Source organism: Manacus candei, unplaced genomic scaffold (genome assembly GCF_025592945.1).
Source record: "Manacus candei isolate 608988 ecotype Guabito, Panama unplaced genomic scaffold, ASM2559294v1 h1tg000015l, whole genome shotgun sequence".
NCBI lineage: Eukaryota > Metazoa > Chordata > Aves > Passeriformes > Pipridae > Manacus > Manacus candei.
The window spans coordinates 20,843,544-20,855,442 of NW_026138063.1; the positions used below are offsets into that span (position 1 = coordinate 20,843,544).

General features: G+C 43.3%; 1 protein-coding gene and 1 long non-coding RNA gene across 2 annotated transcripts in view; one reads left to right on the plus strand and one right to left on the minus strand.

The window, feature by feature from the left end:
• The window catches only part of LOC127468692 (transcription cofactor HES-6-like), a 182,725-nt gene that overhangs the window by 64,318 nt on the left and 106,508 nt on the right, over positions 1-11,899 (minus strand). The gene's annotated exons all lie outside the window — the stretch shown is intronic.
• On the plus strand, positions 4,057-11,676 carry LOC127468699 (uncharacterized). Its single transcript, XR_007903658.1, has 3 exons — positions 4,057-7,828; positions 8,344-8,574; positions 10,905-11,676. It is a non-coding gene; the product is annotated as an uncharacterized LOC127468699 (long non-coding RNA).

Consider the following 11,899-nt stretch of genomic DNA (forward strand, 5'->3'; position numbering starts at 1 on the left):
ACTTCTTCCAGACACACCTGGAGAGACAGGCAAAATTGGAATAAATATCCAGCCACAGACCCATCAGCATAAATTGCTGTCAAAGGCAATGAAAAGGCATTTTATTTATCATTAATTCCACTTCAAGTAGGAAGGTCAGGTTTCCTCTGCTCAGAGAGAGCTGTAAATTTTTGGAGGGCTTAATTTTTTTTAAAGCTGAACCATTAGCTATTTAAAGAGATTAATTTTTTTATACCTATAAAAATATTTGTTGCAGCTGAACTAAATTTGTTTGGGTTTGGTTTTTGAATCTTCAAATTCTTTGACTTTCATCTGCAACCTTAAGAATTCAGTGCAAGATGGGCATTAACCAGATGTCCTTACCAATGTACTTGATCCTGACTTGTGCATGTCTTTGATGCTGTTTGCCTCAGAGCCTTCTATTCAAGGCAAGACTTGAATTTTTAATGTAAAAGAGAAGCAGGAACAAAAAAAATCCTTTTGGAATAAGAAAGAACTACTGAAAAACCTCTTTCATGTCTTCTATGCATTATAAAAAGGGGAGAAAAAAAGTAGTCCAAAGGTTCTTTGCCCCCTTTCTTTGAAGGTCTCCTTTCATGATTTGTTCAAGCAATTCTATCCTAGTTTTTTGGGTTTTCTGTTGTGTGAGCCTTCCCCACAAAGAAACAGATCAATAACATTTCTCTTGTTTGTCATGACATAAAATATGAGGCTTCACATTACTGCCTTTCAGGTGCCATCTCGAGCTGCTCTTTGCACTTTGAAACAACACACAAAATCCTACTTGCTTTTCCTGTTGTTGCAGACTTGGTTTTGCAGTCTTCATTTTGAGAGTGACAAAAATGAAAGTCAAAGTGGGATGACAGCATTTAGGACCCATTTTGTTTCTCAGAGGTACAAAGTTAGAAACACTCAGCATTTCACTGCTCCTGCAAGAACAACCAACCAGATGCTTCAGGAAGGAAGTTCTGTTTCTGCACAGTTGAGCACAGTTGCAACCTCATAATGGCAAGATTTCCACCTGAGCTGCTGTTGGCAGTTCTGCAATGCTCAGTTAGCCTGTTATCTTCTCTCAATGTATAAATATAGATAGGAATTTAAAAAGAAAAAAGGTAGAAAGTAATAGGAAGTTGTTAAGTCATGCAGGGTGATATGCAAGCTCCAAGTGTTCCTTGTTTATGTTGTATCTTTACACTGAGTGCAGTATTGCATAATGTCACAAGTGCAGAATATTTTCTCTAGCACAGTGATGCGTTTTAATTAAATTCACTGCTTAAAGTGCAGTTATTCATTAAAGGTACCCAGTTGTCCTGAAAGGCATGCTGACCTTGGATACACAATCCTCTGAAGAGGACTATTGGGGATATGAACTAGAAAAACATAATTTCATGTAATTCACAGACAAACCATTCGAGCAGTTGACTGTATCCATGTATACTGTTCACCTCAGGTAGTTCTTCTGACAGTTTCAGAGTGACACTTCACTGTGTCATATCAGCAAATCAAGACATGAATGTCCTTTGGTTTCTCTCTAACAGAATCTGGACTCTGGCTCTTGCAGCTGAGGCTGAGCCTCAGACCCCAGGCAACTCCATCCTCTCCTTTGGTCAGGGTGAGAACCCTTGGGTGCTCCTGGTTAGTGCCTCACCTCTGAAGGGTGTTTTCATGGTGGGAGCAAGCAGATACAAAAGCTTTGCAAAATTCAAGCTGCATTTGTCCACAACAAAGAACGTTCAGTTCTCAGTTAACAATAAAACATTTATTCATTTCCGTGTTCTTATTTTTTGTTTTTTTCAGGGCTCAAGTGTTCTCTGTGTTGAGGCTGAATCTTTCAGGGCCCAGTAGCCCTCTGACAGCAGATGTCTTCTTCCCTGGAACAGAGAGGCCCTGTTTTCTCCTAGGATCTTTTGCCCTTGTCTAGCCTCAGTGTAAAATATCCTTTGCTGTAGAAATGTGTTTCTTATTTCTCTCATCTGCCCAACGTTCCTTTCTCTCTGAAATTTGTTTCTTCTTTTATCTTCTCAGATCCAGCATTACTAGTTTGATCTTGTTTTCTTTTGCTGGTATTATCCCATTGTCAGCCAATGAGAGACAGACAAGAAAACTGGCTTTATCAGGAAGACAGTTATTCTTTTGTTCTCCAGAATGACAAAGAGCTTGGCTTCTAATGTTCTTTGCTGAAGCTGTGTGTGGATAAGCAGGTAAAAGACACCATGGTCTTTACTCAGCATGAGGAACATGGGGCAACAGGCAGTGAAAGAAGGTAAGAAAGCAAACACTTAGGTTTCTAACAAATAAATTTGATTCAAGGGGTTTCCCCACCTACTGAAAATGTCTATGAAACTATAACAGCTCACACCACTTTGAAAGGTTAAACTGCAGCCCAAAATCTGGGTGTGCTTCAATGAGGGTAAAGGCTTGAAAAGGTTTTCTGGTTTCATCAAGATAATGTAATCTACTATCTAGGAAATGGTGATCGACAAAAGGCTGTCTTTGGGGGTTGTAAGTGTCTGCTGGTAAGTAAAGGAAGTGATATTTAAAGGTCAGAGCACTCTGTGGATAAGAGATGCACTGAAAGGGCAAAAACCACAGAGGACTTCCTGTGTCATTACAGCAGGTGCTGTATGAAGTTGAGGGAATAGCTGAACAAAGCAAACCACAAGGATGACAGGGTATTTAAAGCGAAATGGGGAAATAATGAGTCATCCCTATTTATCAAAGTGGAGGGAAAGAGATTTCTGTCTCAGTTAATTTCTCTGTGGCATATAAAGGCAGCCTTTAACAAAGGGGAGGTAAAAAACCAAATTCCATTTCATTTCCTTTAGCCCAAGCAACCAAAATCCTTTTAGGCTATGGAAGTAACCAGTTATGTAACACTGTTACCAAAAAATCAGTATTTTCCAGAAGTCTGAGGTTTAATCTGCCTCTGTAATCAAAGCAATATGTTGCTTGGTTGTAAACAAACACATCTGTACTCAGGAGTGTTTCTCAGATAGCAGAGTTAAACAGCATTAGTGAAACCCCACAGCTGAGGGCACGTCCTCAGCTCTGTGCAGTGCTGTGTGAGGACACCTGGACTCTGGGAGTTATGTCACCAGCACAGTGGCCTCGTGCTGCTCTCCTGGTCTGCACAGCTCGTGGGGCAGGGCAGGCTCAGGGGCTGCTCTGCTGTGCCCCACTGTGAAGAACTGCTTGCAAGGCCTTGGACAGAGAGCAGGCACAGGTTTATTTGGGATAGGTCATCTCCCTTTAATAGGTAATGTATGGATAGGGGAATTTACTGGATTTGGTGTTCCATATTGGAAGTTTGACTTCCCAAAAGGAACGCTTCTCTGGGGGAAGACCATACCAATGCACTTTCCAAGACACTTGTTCTGTGTGGATTTATGCTTCAGACCCTCTGATATGTTAAGTGACCTTTTGACCTTTTTGACCTCTTTTCCAAAGAGCCTTTAGGCAAGCTCTTTTGCTACTTACTACTCTGGTAGTGAACCAAACTGTGCACAGTGGATACCTCAGGTGCCCAGCTCTTACATGGGGGATGCTCTCTGAAATAATCGTTCTTAACAGGGCAGGCTGGTGCTGTGAGGAGAGCTCCCTCCTCGTGGAAACTGTCCACATGGTCTGTTACTGGCCTTCTGTTGGTAGGAAGACAATCATCTTGCAAGAAGTGGAGGTCTGATGATGTGCACAGTGTGAGGTGTGTGTAGGGATAGGTTAATGTTGACATCATTAGCTCTTGGTTACCTAGGTGATGGATCCTGCTGCTATAGTAACCTGCAGGCTACGTTGCTCATCAAAGATGAATTTTAACAAACAGGATTGTTTTAAGGTGTTGGTGCCCTGTCTGTAGCTCTTTTAAAATTTTTACAGATGTTGTAAAATGAGACTTTGGACTACAGGTTTTATTCCCCATTTTTTTCTTGGAATTGCATCCTGGAAAAGACACGATGTTTATGCCCAATTATTGAGCTGAAGATAGAGACTTTTGAAGAAAAGTAATGCTATTGCTTATCATCTTCTGAACTCTTGCCTCTTAGGACCATCCCTCACTATGGAAGATGATATTTTGATGTGTATCCAGAGGAGTGTGAACCAACTCTCTCTCTCTCCCTCTCTCTCTAAAAACAGACTGTCGTATGTTCATCCAGGGATACAACCTTATATGCTGCTGGGTGAGAGATTGTCATGGGTTCATAAAGCAGCATGTGGTGGTGTGTCTTACTGAGATCTGTAGAAGATGACTCAGAAGTCAGGAGGACACCGAGTGGGAGATCAGCTCATGAGACTACGGGTTTTTCTTTTTGCTGACGATATAAAAGTTGTCCATGTGTTTTCAGGAGCCCCACATTTATGTGCCATCCGTTACCCACATTGTGTTATCTTTTCCACTTGGACAATGTAGATGATAGGAGGTTTTTTATTCTACATGGTGGTACTTAATACAAGAGATTTTTAAGTTCCTTGTGGCAGAGCAGGTTGGGACAGAGGGAATAGGTCCTGATGACTTGTGGAGGGACAAAATGTATATCCTTCACAGTCTGACCTGACTGAATAGACCTTCTGCTTTTTGGAAGTCTTTACCCAGGAGGAATAAAAATCTGGAAAAACAGGAATGAAATTAAGCCCACAAGTGATTAAAAATGAGACTGCTAGCTTTCTGTCTCACCTATGCAGGGCACTCTAGGCTTACCATGAAGACAGAGCAGGGCCAGCCTGTGCACCCCAGACCCCCGTGCACCACCAAGACAAATCTCAATGTAAATGGGGAGCCACAGAATACAGCAGCCCATTCATCAGAGACAAACCTGTGGAAATACCCCAAAGGGTAACTCCAGTTATACTTGAAATGTCCAGGAAAGTGTTCTGATGTCCCACCCTACAGTACTGAAGCTTTGCCTGCTCCTGGCACAGCCAACTGAACAGCTGTTGATGCAGCTGTGTTAGATGGTTTGAAAAAGCCTGAGAAGAATATATCTTCATGGCACTCCAGCTGTAATATAACATGAAAATATTGCCTCTGGGCATTAACAAGACTTTAAATGCTCTACAGGCCAGCATCTTCACTGGCAGAACAGGACTAGCTGTGTCCACATGTCTGCTAGCTGATGGTTTCTCATATGTGGGATTAAAGTAGAATACACATTCTTAGGAGCAGTGGTAGTTGGTGGGTGGGGATACAATTTGATAGGCCTTGAAGCCAGAAACACAGGAATGGAGGCTGCCATTGAAGGACGCTCTGTGCATAAAGTCATCTGGATTTGCCATGCACCACTACAGACAGAGTGCCTAGAGAAAGATTGCAGTGTAGTTTGGGCATTTTCTGGTGAACTGGGGCATCTGCTTCTAAGTTGTGTTGCCCTTATTCCTGGACAGAAAGGTGTCAAGCAGTGTAGGGGACAAGAATGGAGTGTAGGGAGCTTGCTTTAGTTGCATGATTATTTGGCCCATGTAATTAGCTGGATTAGAGCTAATCTAAGTATATTTTTCATTGCTTCTCCATTGACACTATTGGCTTCCAAATTTGTTGGAGTCCAGTTGACCCCATGAGCCTCTTCTAATCAATGAACAGCTGCCCTCCATGTCATGTGAGATTAGGCCTGTTTTCAGAGAAACGCCACCGTTGAACATCATTGTAGGTGTCATCTTTGCTTCCTCTGTACCTGGCACCTTCTGAACAGGAGCAGGGCAATTACTACATGTGGTTTAATTTGCTTGCTTTGGCTTTTATTTCATTTGGGCTGCAAAGCAGAGGGTACTTACATGGCAAGGGGGGATGAATTTCTGCCAATTGCTGACTCTGAGCTTGCTTGAACATGTGTTGATGCTGTAAATAAGAGAGGTTCTGTCTCTCGCTGAAAGTTCTTTGTCAGCCATACAATACTGAGATTTGTTAGGTATTAACTGAGTTACAGGTACATACAAGATGTCATGTGTTGCTTGGAGGGTTGGCAGGTTCTTTCCATGTGACCTGATTTGCAGTAGATTTGGGTACAACAAACCAGATAACTGAACTAAAGGATTATTCGCTGATCATCCTCCCAAAAAGAAGGCAGAACTGAGGGTCTCCAAGCAGTTGTTTGGCTTGGGTTCTCGGTGGCACACTTGTGTCTGCATGTCTGTCTAACGTGCTGGCCATGGTTTTGTTGTTCTTGTTTTTTCTCATCATCTTGGTATGTATTTTCAGGAGTGCATTCAAAGGCAAGGCACCAAAGGGAAGTACCAAATCTAAGGAACCAGGGCAAGGAGGAGGATGCCTGCTGGGCAGATATTTTGGGCAACAATGGGGCATCACACAGAAGTTTCAATAGATAGAAAGGGAGAAAGGGGTAGAAGAGATTCAGGCTCTTTCTTGCTCTGTCCTACACCCTGTTAACATGAAGTCTCCATCTCGTAAGGATTATTAGTATTACTGTGGTGTCCTATGATTCCTCTTGGGTTCAAGATAATGGCAGTTTTCTAAGCGTGCAACATAAAATCCTGAGATGTTCATTAAGATCTGCTAATTAAAAGAGACAACAGACTCATTTGGAGGATGTGGATGTCACGGAACACCACAGCTATTATCTCTGAGCTTTAAAAGCAGTTCTTCAACAGTTAAACTGCTGGAAAGAGATGACATTTTCTTTCCTCCTTCCCAGCCTAAAATCTGCTGGAGAACTGGTACTGGTATTCAGTGTCATGTTCCTTGCCCTTCAGTGTGTTCTGCTCTTGCCAGAGAGCATCTTATTCAGGCTGAGTCAGGTCATTCACTCTCAACAAACCCTGAAGAAGAGGAATACTGATAAATGAGAAAAATGTGGGGCCTTTGCTCACAGCAGGTTCCTTGCATGATGGATGGGCATGAGCTGGTGAAAACTGGGGGCTGCTGGTGTGAGCTAATACACACCTCCTGAAACTCCCCAGCTCTGCTGTAGCTGACTAAAATAAGCATTTGTGCTCGGAACTGTAACTGCAGTTTCTGAGCACAAATTTCTTGGAGCCAGGCACCTGACACCGGAGAAACTGGAGTCAGTGGTGCTTCACTCCCCACATCTGGGGCTGGTACTGTGTTGTATCTGCAGTAAGTGACCTCATGTGATAAGCCTGTTGGTTCAAACGCTGCTTTGGCAGAGCTCATTATGAGGAAACTCTTGCCTGGCCCTGCCCAAAGATAGTTTTTGCCAGGCCTACTGACTTTGATATAGTAGTCCTTATGGTGACAGGGATATCAGCCAGCCTCCCCAAATCCCTTCCCACTCTTGGTTTTCAGGCCTCTGGAAAGGAGGAGAGGGCTTTGGTTTGTGGCTTTTCCACATCAGCTGGCCTATTTCGATGTCAGACAAGCTGACTGTTTCAAGGTTGGTGCAGGTACAGCAAAAATCCCAGTTCCTGAACACAGAACTAGAAATGAGGTGACAGAAAGGAAAGGGACAGCAAGAGCTCAGATTAATTCTCTTGTACTTGGGGCTCTTTCCCTCTTTGGGGCTTTTGGGGAACAGGGGAAGAATGCAGCTGAATTCTGTGGGGCTGAGACCTCACACCCACTTTCTCCAGCAACTGCTTAAATCTACTCCCAGCCTTTTATTTTAAACCAGCATCTCCCCTTCATTCCCTTTCTCCTGCTTTTGAGCCTAATCTGTGTTTTTAACACTTGGTATTCATATGTAAAGATAAGGAATAGGGCCCTTCCCACCTCCTGGGCTTTCTTGGCTTACAGGCTTGTATCCTGTTCTTTTCACTAGTGCTTTCCCACCAACTGGAACGCCCTCCCTTCTGATCCCAACCTTTCCAGAAGCCATACAAAGTCAAAGTATTTTGATTTGTGGAACCCCTAACATGTTTCCAGGTAAACAGTGGATACTGCTACAGTTCTGGTAATTTTGTTATGCCAGTATGTTTCCTGCTTATCCTATGACATAAAAATCCAGATTGGGTATTTAGGATGCTGTCTCCAAGCCACCTTTTCTCTTCTCTTTCTCACTGTCCCTCCCCACTTTTTGGCACATCGTGTGAGAGGGTTTTGGTGCCACAGCAGGCAACCAAATGCTAACAAGCCCCCTGGTTCTGGCTTACAGCAGTCCTGCCACCAGTGGTTAACTAAACGTTCAGGTCAAATCCACTGTGCTTCTGGTTTGTGCCTACCTTTTGAAATGTGAATACTTTTTTTAAATACTGACTGAACGGTGCTAAGTGCTGGCCTTTTATAACTGAGGTTATAAAAGAGAGGTAACTGGGATACCTGGAGCTTGCGAGTTTCCAGGAGGGAAATTAATCCAGGATAATTTCGACTATTAGGAGAAAATTACTTTCTTGTTATTTTTGAAGTACATAATGGTAATAGTTTTCCATTTACTGTCCTAGGTGGCTCAGGGCTTCCTGCTGCTGCCAAACCATCAGGTTTTTTTTCAAAGAAGAGAAAAGAGGCAACAAAAGATCCAATCCATGGGAACTGTAGCAGGGATTGACAGGTTACCCCAGCTGGTGCAGCATGAACATCCAGGAGTGACAAGAAATTCAGCTCAGTTCAGCTGTAGATGAAAGCTGTAACTTTCCATGGAAACCACTGGATTGATTTCCTATCTTTTGCTACAGGTAATTGCTTTACTTCATGCAATTATGTGTGGTAATTAGAAGTAAATTATAGAAGGAACAGCAGAAACCATGAGTGGCATTCTCCATGTTTGTGGTCTGTTCCTTTAAGAGTGATTATGATTTTTTTTAATTGTTGTGTTGGGTTTTTTTAGCCCAACCTGTCACTTGCTTTCTATTCAGTTGATCAGGCATAAGAAGGGAAAATAAAAGTATGTTACAGAGTTCTGGTCTTTTTTTACAGCAGGCTGTCTAATACAAGCCCTTACTGGAACTGCAGTAGAAAAGCAGAATGATTTAAGGACCCTAAAATTCACATTTTCTTCCACTCTGATATAGTGAGGGACTATTAATACACCAGGCAGACCTCTGAAATAGATGCAGCTCAATAAATGACAAACACATTTTGGTTGGCTCAGAATATATTAAGGCTGTACTGTCTTTAATATTTGGGTTTTTTCCATAAGGTGCTTTTTTGCAAGGTGAGAAGTGGCAAGGTAGAGGACAGTCTAATAAAGCTTTATAAAGGTCCCAGTGATCCATTATTTGAGAAGTGCTATCGTGCTGCTATACTTAATGAAAGATCAGTCAAGTAAATTGTTCCTGGGGTTCAACTTAATTACATGCAAGAGATGGAAACTTCGTTGTCAAGGACTAATAAAATATCAGATGGCTTTAAGGAAGTCAGTAAGGTGGCAGTTTTAAACTGAAACCTGCTTGCTTAAAAATAGAAAAGACAGTAAATTTGATCAAGATGTTCTATAAGCAGCGTGTCACTTCACTGCAGGGTAAGAGTTTTAAGCTGTGTTAGAGATAAATGTTGAGTTCATTGTCAGTGTTTATCCTCTGAGCCTCAGACTGAAGGGCCTGTAGCTGGAGGAGATTTCTTATTGAAAAATTCGTTTAGTCTGAAACTTGGCCTATGATGACTAGGGTGATTTTTCTTAATGCTTGCAAAGCCATTTATCCAGCTCTGTAATTGAAATCCAGAGATGCCACAGAATGATGTGGCTGACTGATACTGAATCCTGAAATGTAAAATAAGTAAAGGCGCTTAACAGTTTAGACCTTTAATGTTGACCCATTTTATAATTATTTGGATGTTTTCCTGTACTTGTTCTGGGTTCATTGTTACACTGACAATAACCTGCCTTCCTTGTCAGTCCTGCAGGTTTTTTTCATGGTACAGTAAAAGTAATATTCCAGTATTCCAGCTGTATTCACAAATACTGCAAACTGGTAGATTGTTTTGAGGCGCTTGTGCATACTACCATTTATAAAAGAAAAAATAGTTTTAGAAAAGCATTTTTTTGAAGTGCATTAACAGCATCCTGCAGGTTTCCTGCCCTCAAGAGGAGCAGTTTTTACTCTGCTTTTGGGGCCCAGTTCACGTTTTACAGGATGCTGTTGTTTAAGCTGTGCCCAGGCACGAGTTGCAGAACCAGCAACCAGGGAGGGCCGTGGGCTGTCAGGTGAGGCTTCCTGATGGGGAATAGCCAGGCTGGTCTGAACAGGCTGCTCCTGAGTTGTGAACAGGGGCCTCCCCCAACACCTACCCTTTGATGTCAGTCTCGCATATTTGATCAATACTGCTCTCCACTTAGAACAGTTGTGCTCTGGAGAAGACCCATGTTGATTCAGCAGTTGACAGGCCAGCACCTGAGCCACTGTCACTGCTGCCTGGTGCTGTGCTGCTGCCTTGGCATGGTGTGATGCTGCCTTTCAGTCTATTTGCCTCTGAGAAAATCAATAGACTAGTTCTATCAGGAGGTTTGTGCTTATTTCTCTCAGTCTCTGTCACAAATGACCTAAATATTAGCAGAGGATTCTTTGCTCTCCTGACTACAGGATTGTCCCACCAATCCCACAGACTGATTGGGGGTGGGGGTTTGGAGGCATGTTCACCATAAATGGAAAGAGCAAACCCCAACTTTATACAACTTCTGCTTGTCAACTGAAGATTTTCGTGTCAGGCTTCTCTGCTGTTTATCAGATGTATTGAAAGACTGCATATCACTTTTCCCCAGCTGCATCCTGGCTTTAGATTTCCTCTCTGGGGTGAGAGCTGCCCAGTGGACCACTGGACTGGAGACAAAGGAGGTAACACAGCGTTTCTGGTGCAAAGAGCTGTAGCCAAACCACCTAAAAAGGGCAGGGCCCAGTCTGTGCCTGAGAGTGCCCAAGAGGGTAGAAAGCAGGATAACCTGGTGGTTCAAGAGGACTGGGGCACAAGGATTTCTGCCCCTTTGCTCCTGTTCTGGACATTTGGAAATGCAGCCCTTTATCTCTGTGTGAGATAAAACTTGCAATTCCAATGTAACTTTTACCCACAGGTTGGGATGCTGGGAGGACCACAGGGCTCCAAATATTGAACAGTGGCAAGTCAGCACTATGAGCAATTGTTGTTGTGAGTCAACATTGAATCCCTGCCAGAGATGCCTTTTGCAAATAAAATTTAGCACTAATTTATCAATGGGTAAGTTTAAAACTCAGTACATAATGAATCCTTCTGGATCAAAAGAAAATGCTCATAACGACTTTATTATAAATAAATACTATGTTTAAGGGGACCAAATCAATGTAAGGGTATTGCTATGTTTATCCACTCATAAGCCTGCTACTTTCCTTACTACCAGTGGCTGATAGAGAGGGTTTTGTTAATTTTTTTTTTTCGTTTTGTTACTTTAACAAAACTGTCCACGTGTATTCTTTAGCCTTGATTCCTGCTGTTCAGAGAGCCTTTGTGTCCACAGACACAGTTCTGCTTCTCAGCCAGCATCCAGTGGCACAAGACCAGAATCAGTGGCACAAAAGCAACCCCCCCAAATTCCCTTCTGCATGCCACACACTGCTTCTGTCAGACAGGGCATTTTCTAGAACCTCGTTCCCATGGTGAACGCAGTTCATCTCTTCTGCTGCCCAGAGCTGACCCTGGGGGAGAGACCACCTGAGCGCTCTCAGATTCTGGTCTTGAGGCAAAGAGCAGCTGGGTTTTCGGAGCTTTCCCCGGAGTAACTTCTGCTCTCTGTGTGCACTTCAGCTCCAGGCTGATGCACCTTCAGGCCTGGGGGGTGGGTGGGTGTGTGGGGTGTGCTTAGTTTTGTTTTATTTGTTTTACTTGTTTTATTTTGGTCTTTTTTTCTCCTTGCTGGCGCGATTTCAGCAGTGCCGATGGCAGTGCTCTGGTGCCGCACCCACAGCCGCTGTTCGGGGGCTGCCGCTGCACCCGCCGTGTCCCACACCGAAGGCTGTCCCAGTGAGGACCGGCTGTGGCTCCGGGGGCGAGGAGGGGGCGGCCCCGGGGGTGCTGCTGGCAAGCAGGTCCCTA